We start from the raw sequence: 13806 nt of genomic DNA on the forward strand, positions 1-13806 counted from the left end.
TACATTTATGGATTACATGAAAAATAACCACACATAAAGAAGAATCTTGTAATCTTATGCTCTCATTAGTTGTGGATGGTGTTAATTTATTTGGAGAGATGAGATCTATTTAATCAGTGTAGCCTAGTAATTATATAAATAATAACATGCCTCCATGGATGTCAATAAAGAGGGAGTGCATAATGTTATAAATGATTGTTCTAGGTAGTTTTTCATTTAAAATTTATCTACATTCAAAAATAAATATTGTAGTAAAATGGTTAAAATAATTACAGCAATAATTTTGTTCATTCAACTAGGTAAGAACCAAGTCAAAGATATAAATGTATATATCGAGTCTCTTATTCATGAGTTGTTTGAGTTAAGGAATAGTGTTACAATGAATGACACCTCCAGACCATTAAGACAATGAAAATTTAAATTCCATGCAATGCTTGGATGGACAATTAATGATGCCCTAGGGATAACACATTTCTATGGTATGTTATAATTTTCAACTTGTACATACTTTTAATTATTATAATTAATAGATTTACTCAAATTATAGATGATTTTCTAGGTCTTTCGAAAAAGTGAAAATTTGCATGTCTATTTTGTGGTCCAAAGGTGAGATCTTGTCATTCAAAAAAATTAGAAACGAAGGTGTGTGATGTGCTCTTGTCCATTTCATATTTTGCAAATATTCATTCTTTTGATGTAGTGTGACAAATATATGCAATTCAATGGTGAATTGTGAAATGGAAAGAGGGTTATTAGAATTACAAAGAATGATAGAAGAAAATGAATCTCACATTTTAAAACTATTTATATTCTCTTTTACTTCCTCAAAGCATGTTGGGCAAGCCTCAAATCAGAATTACCATTTCTTTTTGACTTGACAACCAAAGGGTAAGCAATTTTTTTTCCTCCACATAACCTCAATCGACTATTAATTTTTTTGCAGTTCTTTTGTTAAAACCCAAAGCATCTTGTGATTTTACTTACATTTCTAATCCATTATTAATCTGGCAATGAGATGATGTGTACAAAATGAACCTAATGATTGTTGAATGTACACAAAATGGATTTCTTGAAGTAGGTCTCTATAGACTTTCAAGAAAATGCACTTCACATATATACAACCAAACCCCACAACCTTTTCTATCATCCTTCTTATGTCTATTAGAAATTCAAATGCATTTTTTTAAAACTCACCAAATAGTTCTAGTTTATAGATATTCATGTATATGTCCATCAATATTTTAAATATATGTGTGTGCATTGCTTGGATTTTTCATTCAAAGAAACTATATAGAACTTGGTGAGAACATGGGAGATGGATCTTTTTACATAAAACAAAACTTCAGGACTTCAATATAATTGATCCCCACAAGTTCTCGTTGAGTGTAAATGGTGAGTAACAATTTATCTTGTCTTGCAATAGTAGTTTAATATTAGCTCAAAGTATTTATGTTGTTTAGTAATGATTATGGTGAGTTGATATTAGGTGGGTTTTTTTTTCCGTATGTAGTCCTTCTCTAGTTAGAGAGGAGACACTAGAAGTGAGAAGGTACAATGCCTTTTTGTATTCTTCTTTTCCACAAGAGTTTCAATACAACAAGACACCCAATGAAGCATTTGAGTACTCTCATGTGGTATTTAAGACTACATTTCCAGCAAGTTTAGCATGGGATACAGTTGAAATTTGAGCATTGAGGTGTCATGGAGGGAAGCTTCAAAGGTCATGCGCCCACTAGAAAAAAAATCCAATTCAATGGAATAGCTATTGCTAAGGCTTTTCTCATCCAATTAATTTCCATACATATTTAGAAATTTTGGTTTTTGTTGGACCAGTTAAATTTCTCAAATGAGTTTTATGGTAGTACTAATGTATGAAATTGTGATTATTACAAGTGAATGAGATACTAAGGATGGAGAAGGTGGACATATATCATGACCCTACCAAACTATGTACAGGACTTCTTAGAGGGAAGTCTAACCACAACTATGGGTAATATAAGACTAGGATAGACAATCTCCCTGTATTTTCTTAATGTGTTACTATTTTAAGAGTAAAATACATGGTTTTCTAAGATACCACCTTTGACATGCAAAATTTGCTTCACTTTTGTTACTATTGTGAGGTTATTCTTTACTATTATGTTTACCTTTGGTAGGATGGCAATAATATGATCAAATGTGTCAATGGTCAGCATTCATTCAAGTTGTGTTTATTAATTAGATTTAAAATCACAAGACCATTTTTGATATCCTCAATAGAAAATTCCTAGCCTAAACCCAATGTTAATGTGTGAAATTATAATTTGGAATAAAAATTTTGGTTTAAATTAATAAGGTGTATGTCTATCAATTTAAATCACATATATCAAGTGTTGATTTTGAAGCTAAAAGTGTTAAACATCTAGATTGACTATTTTTTTCCATTTATATGTTGGTTTGTGCACTTTAAGAATAGTCCCTACTGTGCAGAATTTGGTATGATCTTTGATCTCTTATCCTTATGAGATCTTTGTCATGAGATTTTAGTGAGGGTTGAAGGTAGTTTGTTGAGGGATATCAGTAGTTTGTGATATTAGATTCATCTTATTGTATGTTCATTGTACATTCAATAATGTTCCATTTTTTACAAGTAATTCAATCCAAACCACAACTCTCATTTGTGAGCATAAATATTTTATTATTCTATTGTTTAGTAATATGTTTAACTATAAAAACTCAATAGCTAATAAAAAATATAATAGCTTTTATTTGTTAATCAGATCACATTGTAGAAATTTATAGCATGCTAAGAATATTTATAATTTATTCTAGAGCATTAGTTAGAATATTAATACAAATTCTCATGATAATTTGTAGGTGAATACTCGAGAACATCAAAATATTTTAATTATGTTTGGGTGCGATTATAATATGTACATGTCAAGTTTTAAAGTGATAATTTAGCGGTGGTATTGGTAATTTGAGTATGTGTATTACAATTTAGCTTTGTATAATTATTGAGCAAAGGAACAATAAATGAGTTAAACATCTTATTATATAAATGAGAATTAGTTTGGGATTTGATTTCATTTACAATCCTCGTTTTGAAGAGCTAGATGTAAGACTACAATGCAATATGATGATCACTGCTAAGTCCCAAACATTTTTGTTTATTGGGTTTCATATATTCTTTGCATTCTTCCATTAATCTTTGAAAAATTCCTAACAAAGATATAAGACCATGAATGTCACCTTCATTCAGTCAATGTATCCTTCAAGATTGCTTCTCATGATGCCTTCATATATCATATTCTTAACTAGCACGTGTCAACTTGGTATGTAAAATATCTTCATTTAATTATATAATGGCTTTGACCTATAACTAAGTCATTATTTTATTTAGTATCATTCAGATTTACATTGTTACATTCATCATTTAAGATTACATTGCTACCTCTTCCTCTCCATGATAGTAGAAATCCTCTTCTTTTCATTTTATTCAATTAGAAAAATCACTCCTATTGACTACTCGTTGCTTATACATAAACATACAGCCACTAATCTTAATACATCCTAAGTATCATAAAATATTTGTCAAAAAAGTTAAAACCTTAGTAATATATTGTAAGATTAACACATTATATAGCACCGTAAGCCTAACCATTATAAAAATGTTCTATTGTAAAATTAAAAATTATTGAATAGATAAGATCAAAGTACAACATTGACAAATCGTTCCATTGCCACCTTGACTAGAACCAAAGAAAAAGACAGAACTAAAATAATTCCTTAGATTATTAGAAACTGCATGATTGTTAGTTTTGTTAATCACAAACTAAAGTCGTCATATTTTTGACTTTTAGGAAATGTTATGCTACATGTTCAATCACTTTCTGCCACCAGGGGACACGGCAAAAAGACTAACCGGACGATTGACATGGTAAGTTAGGTTAGGTCATATTTTCATATGAGCTGATTCTCTATTCAACAATGCCAGCTTGAATTACATCGGCGCGTGGTCCAATAGCTTACATCTCCATCTATGATTGGACTTAAACCTTCCCTATGATAAGAAAGTCATGCCCATTAAGGCCTAAATTTTCTTGCTCTGTTTAATTATTTTAATCCACAATTAGGTTTTGAAGATCTCATTTGAAACTAAAGATTTGAGGCTGACAGTCAACATTTATATATAATTATTCTAAGGTACGTGGAAATCTCAGTGCTCACAAAATGTGCATTACTAATCTGTCACCTAATATGCTGAGAAACTTCCCAGCTCTTTGTGAGAAGTTCACTAAATATCTAACCTTGAAAAGCCTTGTTTCTTGTGAAAATTGTGAAGGGGAAAATTTATGAATGTCGTTTCTATATTTCATTTAACTGTTCATCCATATAATTTAATTATCCCAACATGGTTTATTTTGCTTTGTGAAGAAGTCAACAGACATACCCAACACCATTTGAAAAATCACCAAACAAAATTCGCATAGTTTTGGGCTTGTTGTGAAGCCAAAAAACTATAGGATCCATGGTATGTCCACATTATGAAGCTAACTACGCAGAAATAGAAAAGAAATAGAAAACTTGAACAACAATGATCATTCCTCAAACAATGTACATGAACAGTAAAAGGAAATCGGTATCATTGATGCAAGATTGTCAAAGTGCTGAAGATGCTCCTACATCAAAGACCTAGACTAAATAAGAATTGTTGTCCACATCAAGAAACCTAGATGTTCTAAGAAGTATCATAAAGATCCAACTCGACCTCATATTTCTATGAACTATCTTCAATAGGTTTATTCTACCACTCAACTAAGTACTCTCTGTAATCCTTTCCTCTGGTGCTTTTATTTATTCTGGTATCCAAAATCTTATCAATTCCCTTTGTCTTCTTCTTAGGATAAGCATGTTTATCAACTATCCCTTCATTAGATTCATGATACTCAAAGATGTTTGAAATATTGAACATAGGTGAAATACCCATATCCATGGGTAATTCAAGTTCAAAAGCATTACCATTGTCATGTTTCTTCAAGATTTTACAAGGTCCAAACTTCTTCAATTTTATCTCACTATACGTGCCAACTAGAAATCTATTCTTCTTCAAATGTACCATTACCTTATCTCCAACCTAAACAGTCTTATGTCTCATCTTCTTATCTTCTTTGTCTTTATAGCCTTGATTATAGTCATGTATATTATTCATCACTTCTTCATGCAAATTATTCATAAAGTCCACAAATTATTTTTCTTCAACACTATTATTTACTTTAGTGTCCAACTTCCTTAACTGAATAATTCCTCTAGGACTCCTACCATTCAAAATCTCAAAAGGAGTCTCTATAGTACTTGTGTTCACTAAATTTTTATATGAAAATTATACTAGTGCCAAAACCAAGTCCTAATTAGTAGGTTTATCTCCAATTAAACATCTCAAAAAGGTTACCCAAAATTTTGTTACCAACTTCATTTTGTCCATCTATTTATGGATGAAATGGAACTAAACTTAAGCCTCGTATTTAACTTCTTCTATAGTGCTCTCCAAAACTAACTAGTAAACTTAGTATCTCCATTAGAAATAATAGTCTTATAAATCCATTTAATCTTAAAATTTCTCTAAAACATAAGTCTTCTATGTGTACTACATCTAATGTCTTCTTGTAAGGTATGAAATGTGCCACTTTAGAAAATCTATTAACCACTACAAAGAAATAATAATTACTTCTTTGAGTTCTAGGTAATCCCAAAATAAAGTCCATACAGATATCATCTCAAGGTCTACAAGGAATAGGAAAAGGTGTATAAAATTCAACATTCTGACTACTTCCTTTGGTAGCTTGACATATTTTAGAACCTCTTTACCATCTTTTGAACATACTTATATATATGTGGCCAAAAGCATCTCTTTGAAATCAACTTCACTGTCTTATCAATCCCAAAATGTCTTACAAATCCACCAATATGTTTTTCTTTAATGACATTCTCCCTCACAGACCCTTTAGATATACACACCTAAACTCTTTTAAAACAACATGTCTTCTGAAATGAAATTATCAACCCATTTATCTTGTTCATCAATTACAAGGTACTTACAAGCTTTCCAAGGTCCTGTAAAACTAGGGCTAGTTTCGTACAAGTTCTTCAAATTTTTGAATCCAAGGACTTCAATTCTCATCTCTATAAACAAGAATCTTCTTTCTCTCCATGTATTTTTTACCTTATTTGACTATCCACTCTTATGTTTCAATACAAAATAAAATTTATGCATGTATTCAACCCACTTCACATGTCTCTGATTTAACTATTTTTGACTTCCCAAATACTTCAAAGCTTGATAATCAATATAGAAAACATATTCTCTAGGAATCAAATAATGTCTCCATCTTCAAACATGAAATAATTTTATAATTTTATTTTTTTTGTCACAGATTGGATATTTTCTCTTAGCATCATTCACCTTTTCACTCTAGAAAACTATAGGCTTACCTTCTTGACTCAAAACAATGCCAATCTATGAAATGATCTAAGTTCTCCAACATTCTTAGGTGTAGGCCAATCAAGAATAAATTTTACTTTTTTCAAAGTCCATCAAAAAAAATCACAAAACCAAGAAACACAATCTCCTCTCTCATAAAAGATCATTTCTTCAAATTTATTTACAACTTCTCCTATTTCAGCCTCTACAAAACTTGTCTAATATGTTCAAGATGTTCTTTCCTTATCTTAATGTATATTACTATGTTATCAAGATAAAAAAATTCTTTAGGACCTCATTTGTCAATCTCATAAAAGTGCTAGGTGTATTAGTTAGACCAAAAGGCATAACCTACCGCACATAAAAGCCTTCATTATTCTTGAAAGCAGTCTCTCATTCATCCCCTTCTTTTATCCTAATTTGATGATAGCCAATTTTCAAATAAACCTTTGTAAAATACTTTTCTCTACTTAATCTATCCATAATGTCACCCATTCTAAGCAAAGGAAATATGTACTTAACTATAATTTTATTTTTAGCTCTAGAATCAGTGAACATTCTCCCTTCTGTATTCTTATTAGGTTTTAATAAAATATATACCACAAAAGGACTCTAACTTTATTTGATCGAACCTCTTTCAAGTAATTCTTGCACTTGTCTATTCAATTCTTCATTTTTTGCAGATGTTAATCTTGTGGTTCTTTATTAGGAAAACTAGCTTCTGGCATCAAATCCATACAATGACTTGTACTTCTCATAGGCAGTGATCTATTAGGTACATTACTAGAAATAATATCTTGAAATTCAGTCAACAAAGATCTAACCTCATGTGCATGCTCAAATTTATCTTGTTTCTTAGTCTTTCTAAGAATCAAAGCAAAATAAATATTCCATCGTTTCACATCTTTCACAATTTGATTTCCTTCAACTAAACAAACTCTTATGGTAGTACAATGATTATCTTCAAGTTTCTTAATCAAAGGTAACAAGATTTGTTTCTTCCTATTAGCCCAAATAGTATACTGATTCAATTTACCATCATGTAAACCCCTTCCTATCATACTGCCAAGGTCTTCCCAAAAGTATATGACAATAATCCATAGACATAATATCACACGAATCTTCATCAAAATAAGACATTCAAAATAAGACATTATTTACTTACCTCTAATTTATATTCATCCTTGATCGAAGTAATGTGATAAGGGTTACCGTGCTTGAATCTCTGTAATTTCAACTTAGGTACCAACTCTTTAGATACCAAATTATCAAAACTACCACTATCAATAATCACTCTGCAAAATTTATCTTCAATCTTATGTCTGGTTTTAAAGAGACTTTTCCTCAAAATAGGTTCATTATCCAACTGTTCATTCCACAAAGTTCTGTCATCCCTGTTTGCAATGCGAAAACGATTCAAGTATGCAGCTTTATGGATGCTGGGCCTGTTAAGAAAAGTTATTTTCGCTGCAAGATTTTGTTGAATTTGTAAGTTTTTCCACTGGGTGCATTTATTATCCAGAGAATCGGCCAGGGGCGAGAGCTAATCTAGATAGAGAGGTGAATTCAGCGATCGGCAAGGAGAAGGGGATACCTTTCAATTTGGAAAATATCAATGCTGCAACTAGAAATTTCCATGAAGAAAACAAGCTTGGACAGGGAGGATTCGGTGATGTATACAAGGTAAACTAACACTCACCGACTCTGTTTCTTAATTTAAGACAGCACATTGAAATATACAAGTAAGTTTCAGAAGTATGTTTATCCATTCACTATGCCCATTTTATTATATTTTATTGTGTTGCGATTTTGAGAAGAGATCTGTTCACATATCAGGACTTTTACAGATTTACAAACTATTTAGTTACATTATAATTGTTTTACATGATATTCAAGTGCGTATAGTTATTGGATATATGTCATCTAGTAGAACCAACTAAAGAATCAAAGATTAGCTAGTCGCCATACTTTCAATTTTGATTTTACGTTTACTCAATTTTAGAGAGCCACAAACTGCTCTACTGATCTACTGGAAAATTAAATAGATCTCCTAAATAATCTTACAGCAAATTACACAGCCACCAGTTCTATGGTAATCCTCTTCTAGGGCAACGGTTTATTGATCTTTAAACTGATTACTGGGTTTGACGCCATAAATAATATCAGTCATTTTCTATGTAACAAGTGGGGTTTGTCTTTTGTTGTTGCTGCTGCTAACCGTCACTGTTTTCTCTCTGGTTTGGAGTTTCCGGGCAACATGGAAATAAGTGCTTTGGTGGCATACAGCCTCTTTATGTCTCAGATCGGATTTCCTACTCTTCTTTCTCTAAATGACTATTTTATTATTCTTCTGAGATCAATTGCTTTGCAGCTTCTATATGTAATAATTGGTCCTATTCCTTGCTCTGTTCCAGAGTTCATTGCTTCAGGATTATGCCTGAAAGAAATATCAAATTGAAATGCACACAAATCAATCATGGAGGATAACCTTAAATGATGGATGAATTATAATTGTTTAGTTATATCTGAAACTTTTATAAAACATAGCATGAAAAATTATATTATTAAAATTTATTAAAAAACTAAAATTTAAAAACATTGTGAGGAATTGTTCGATATTCTAACAATGATATTATGGTTTCTTTTACTATTCAGTCTACTTCATTTATGTTGGTTGTTTGGAGTTTCTTAGGTATTGTGCCTTTGACTTCAGGGTTTTGGACTTCTTTTACATATTTATGTGTTTTATTTGGTGTCAGGTTCCAATGTCAAACGGGACACAAATAGCTGTAAAGAGACTTTCTTTCCAATCATCACAAGGAACGAAGTAATTTCTACAGGAGGTTAAGCTGGTGGCAGCAATTCAACACCGTAACCTTGTGAAATTACTTGGCTGTTGTGGAGAGGGCTCAGAACAATTACTTGTTTACGAGTTCCTCCCTAACAAGAGCCTTGACAATATACTTTTTTCTAAGTTTTTCAGTCTTAATTTAACATTGGTATCATAAAATGTTTGTACTAAATTCTTTTTGGAAAATTTAATGTCATAAATCATTGATATTGATTGAGAGGTATGGATACAGATCCGGAGAGGATAAAAGAGCTCTATTGGTCAAAGCGATTAAACATCATACTTGGAATAACCCGTGGGCTTCAATATTTGCACCATGATTCTCAACTACTGATCATTATTCATCGGGATATCAAAGCAAGTAATATCTTGCTTGATGAGAGAATGTAGCCAATGATATCAGATTTTAGTTTAACAAGGTTGTTTCATCTAGATGAGACTCATGTCAACACAGGCATTGTGGGAACCCTGTAAGAATCCTCCTTATTTGTATTTTTGGTTATTTTCAAATCTATCTTGTACACCAAACAAGTTTTCTGGTAGCTCTTCTTTAAAAAAAAATTTCAAATTGAAGTTTTCTAATATTTATTTCCCATTATACAGTGGTTATATAGCCTCAAAGTATGCTTGGAGAGGTCAACTATCTGCTAAAGTAGATATCTATAATAGTTTTGGCATCGTTATTTTAGAAATTATATGTGGAAGAAAGAACAATGATAATAGATTGTCTTTTGAATTTCAAAATCTCTTAGAATGGGTAAGATTTAATATGATAAGTAATACAATTAACTTTTAGAAATTATGGATCTTATTAAGGTGAGTATGATTTATTTTTCATATAGTCATTATAATTAAGTTTTAAAAATTATATATCTTAACAAAATGAGTATGATTTATTCCTGTGTAGGTATTGAGATTCTACAAGAAAGGAGATATTATGATGTGATTGACAAAATAATAATAAAAACTTCTCATGAACAACCTTCAAAATGCATTCAAGTGGGTCTTTTATGTACACAAGAAAATCTGTCACTTTGTCCACCAATGCCTAATGTACATGCAATGCTTTCAAACCATTCTATTACAAACTTACTAGATCCCACAGAGCCTGCTTATGTAATTAATATCCAAAAAATGGTCAGTTGTTTTCATAAGTATGATCATCTAAAAGCACTTCTTCATACCCATCTACCAATGGTGTAACGCTAACAGATTTAGGTGCTAGGTAATATCACTCTTGTAGTTGATACCCAAAGAAATATTCCACTATGTACATCTATACATCAACAGTAGCTACATCAACCAATCATGAAAGTATATTAACTAGTTATTAGTACTTGTCATAGAATAAGTACTATTGTGATACTTTTTGAATTTCATGCATTAAATTTATGATTAACTATTGGAAAAGAGGGGTAAAAATTTATTAAGATAGAGAGGAATACAACAAGGAAAGCTCAACAAGGAGCTCGATCCTTAGCAGCAAGATCATCAAATTCTTGCACCATCTCAAAGGACAGTTGCCTCCTATCCCTAATATTCCAACCTGGATCATGACTAGAAGCCCATTTGGCTAAACAATCAGCAGTTCTGTTCCATTCACGAGGAATATACGTGAACCTAATGAACTGAAAAGAGGTAGAGAAGAGAATAATCTGCTTAACAATAGTGGCCAGCTGCCAACTAACATCCTCAAGCTCTTGCGAAGAAAGCATGTTCACCACCACCTGGGAATCAGACTCACAGATAATCTTATTCCATCCCCGCAAACAAAACTGTTCCATAACATATAAAATAGCCTGAGCTTCCATGAGATTGTTAGTATAATCACCCTTATGAACTAAGAAGAAAAATTTAACATCCCAAGAACTAGAACGAGCCACTCCGCCAATACCAGCAGGTCCAAGATTCCCACGAGAAGAACCATCAGTGTTAATTTTCAAAACTCCACAGGGAGGAGGAGTCCAGTGCCCATCCCGGTTAACCCGACCCTTACTCTGATGGTGAAGCTACCTAGACATAGAAGGAAACCTATGAGCTGCAGCCCCATCCTGAAGATGAAAATTGAGGCAATTACAGATAGCAAGATCAACCGGATCCATACCCCATCAAGCTCACACTTCACAAGAATAGTTTCTTGAAGAGAATGTGATATTTTCCACCAAAGATTCAAAACACCAAGCCGAACATCTTGGAATATGTGACGATTCCTCTCCAACCAGATATGTCAAAGCGTGAAAGATGGTCCAGCAATCCAAGCAGCATGGAGAGAAGAAGACTTGGAGGGAGCACTACCCAAGTGGGCCCAGAACTCAGGCAAAGAGGAAGCATACCGACAAGAGAAACCCCAAGCGCTCCACCAAAGGTGTCATATCTGAATAGAATAGGAGCAATGGAAGAATAGATGGGAGACAGACTCCTCTCCATGACCACACAAAACACAATAAGAGGGGCCTTGAAATCCACGTTTACAAAGATTAGCCCAGGTAAGACAATGGTTGCGAGCCACTAGCCACATGAAAAAATTGCACTTGGACCAAGAAACTTTATTTCAAACTTCCTTCCACCAAGGGACCTCAGCATTCCCAAATAATTGTCTAGTTATCTCCTAATACCCAGCAGAGACATGATATTTACCAGAAAAGGTACCACCCCAAGCCAAAACATCTGGACCAAGCAAACAAGAACACTCTCTAGAGGCCAAAATTTGAGAAAGCTCCTGACGATGCATGTTTGTACCACCAGGAGGCCAATCAGAAGAATGCTTCCATCTGTAACCAACATCAGGTCCCAATTGATAAGGAGTCTTGTAGTGAGCCACTTTATCCCATCTAGCGGCAAGAAAAGAGTCACAAAGAGGCTAAAGATGAGGGTATATGGATAAAATGGAAGGGAATCCATCCCAAGCATCAGACCAAAACAAAGCCTGAGAACCTCCTTTACATATCCAGAACAAACCCCTCTTCACCAACATCGCACCTGTCTTCAAAGTATGCCAAACCATTGAGCCACGACCTTCAAGAGGAAGTGCAGAAATAGAGCAAGGATCAACACCATGAAAATATTTATGAGTGATAATACGAGCCCAAAGTTGATGTTGTCCAGAGCACCATCGCCAATAAAGTTTAGCAACCAAAGCTTGACTACTCAAGAGAGCAGATCGAAGACCAAGACTACCCTCCTTTTTAGGCCTACAAATATTTTCCCAATTAACCAAGCTCCATTTAGTACTACGCAAATTACCACTCCAAAGGAATTGTCAAGAAAGAGAATCAAACTCCTTGAGAAAGTAAATAGTTGCAGCCTGAACCATGCTTCTATAAGTAGGAAGAGCTTGGATAACAGCTTGAAAAAGAGTAACCCGGGCAGCAGTAGAAAGCCATCTGTGAGTCCAATGATTTACCTTATCATGAAGCTTGGTAATCAAATTTTGCTAGAAGAGATGTAGCTGCCTAGAAACAGCAATAGGAATGCCAAGATAAGTCAAAGGAAGTGACCCAATCTGAAACCGTAAGATACCAACAATCCTGTGCTGGATAGAATCAGGAGTGTTAAAAAAGTAAATGGAAGATTTGTGCTCATTAACTTTCTGCCCTAAAGTTACCAAATAAACGTCCAAATCATGTCGAAAGGCTTCAGCTTCCTTGGTCCTAGCAAGACCGGCAAGAGCAGAATCATCAACAAATTGAAGATGGGAAAGAGAAGGTAAGCCATTACCCCACCGCCAGCCTTGAATAGAATTCTGGGACACCTGATGCTTAATAAATTTTCCCAAGCCTTCAGCCATGATGATGAATAGATATGGGGAGAGAGGGTCACCCTGGCAAAGGCCTCTAGAAGCACCAAATAGTTGAGAAGGTTGACCGTTAATAAGAACAGAAAAAGAGGCAGAAGTAACACAATTCATAGTCCAACTCACCCAGTCAGAGCTAACTCCAAAAGAAAGAAGAGTACTCCTTAGGAAGCTCCATTTAACTCTATCGTAGGCCTTAGCCATATCCAACTTAACAAACATGGCTCTCTCCCTTGAAGTAGCCATAGAGTGAATAGCCTCAGTAGCAATAACCACCCCATCCAAAATTTGTCTACCAGCAACAAAACCACCTTGTTCTTCTGAGATAATAATGGGAAGCCATCATTTCATTCTCTGAGCAATCAACTTAGTAATAACTTTGTAAACCACATTACATAAGGCAATTGGTCTAAAAAACTCCAATTGATTAGCATCCTCTCTCTTAGGAATAAGAGTCAAGAATGTAGAGTTCAAAGCTCAAAGCATCTGCTTGCTAGCATAGGATTCCTTAACCACCTCCAACAAATCATGATTAATGATGTCCCAAAATTCTTGAAAGAATTCAACTAGAAATCCATCAAGACCAGGAGCCTTCCCCTTAGGCATGCCAAAGACCACCTCCTCCAGCTCTTCCAAAGAGATTGGACGCATGAGATGATCATTCATTTGTTGAGTGATAAGGGAAGGAATACAAAACAAAAT

General features: G+C 33.6%; 2 pseudogenes; both read left to right on the forward strand.

Moving 5' to 3' along the window:
- Positions 1 to 1249: 1249 nt before the first annotated feature.
- On the forward strand, positions 1250 to 2033 carry LOC149531179 (pathogen-related protein-like; annotated as a pseudogene).
- A 1812-nt stretch (positions 2034 to 3845) lies between these two features.
- Positions 3846 to 10540, forward strand: LOC149531180 (cysteine-rich receptor-like protein kinase 44; annotated as a pseudogene).
- The last annotated feature ends 3266 nt before the right edge of the window (positions 10541 to 13806 follow it).

The sequence above is a fragment of the Cupressus sempervirens genome, chromosome 11, assembly GCF_028749045.1.
Source record: "Cupressus sempervirens isolate cs-2001-9-10 chromosome 11, ASM2874904v1, whole genome shotgun sequence".
Taxonomy (NCBI): domain Eukaryota; kingdom Viridiplantae; phylum Streptophyta; class Pinopsida; order Cupressales; family Cupressaceae; genus Cupressus; species Cupressus sempervirens.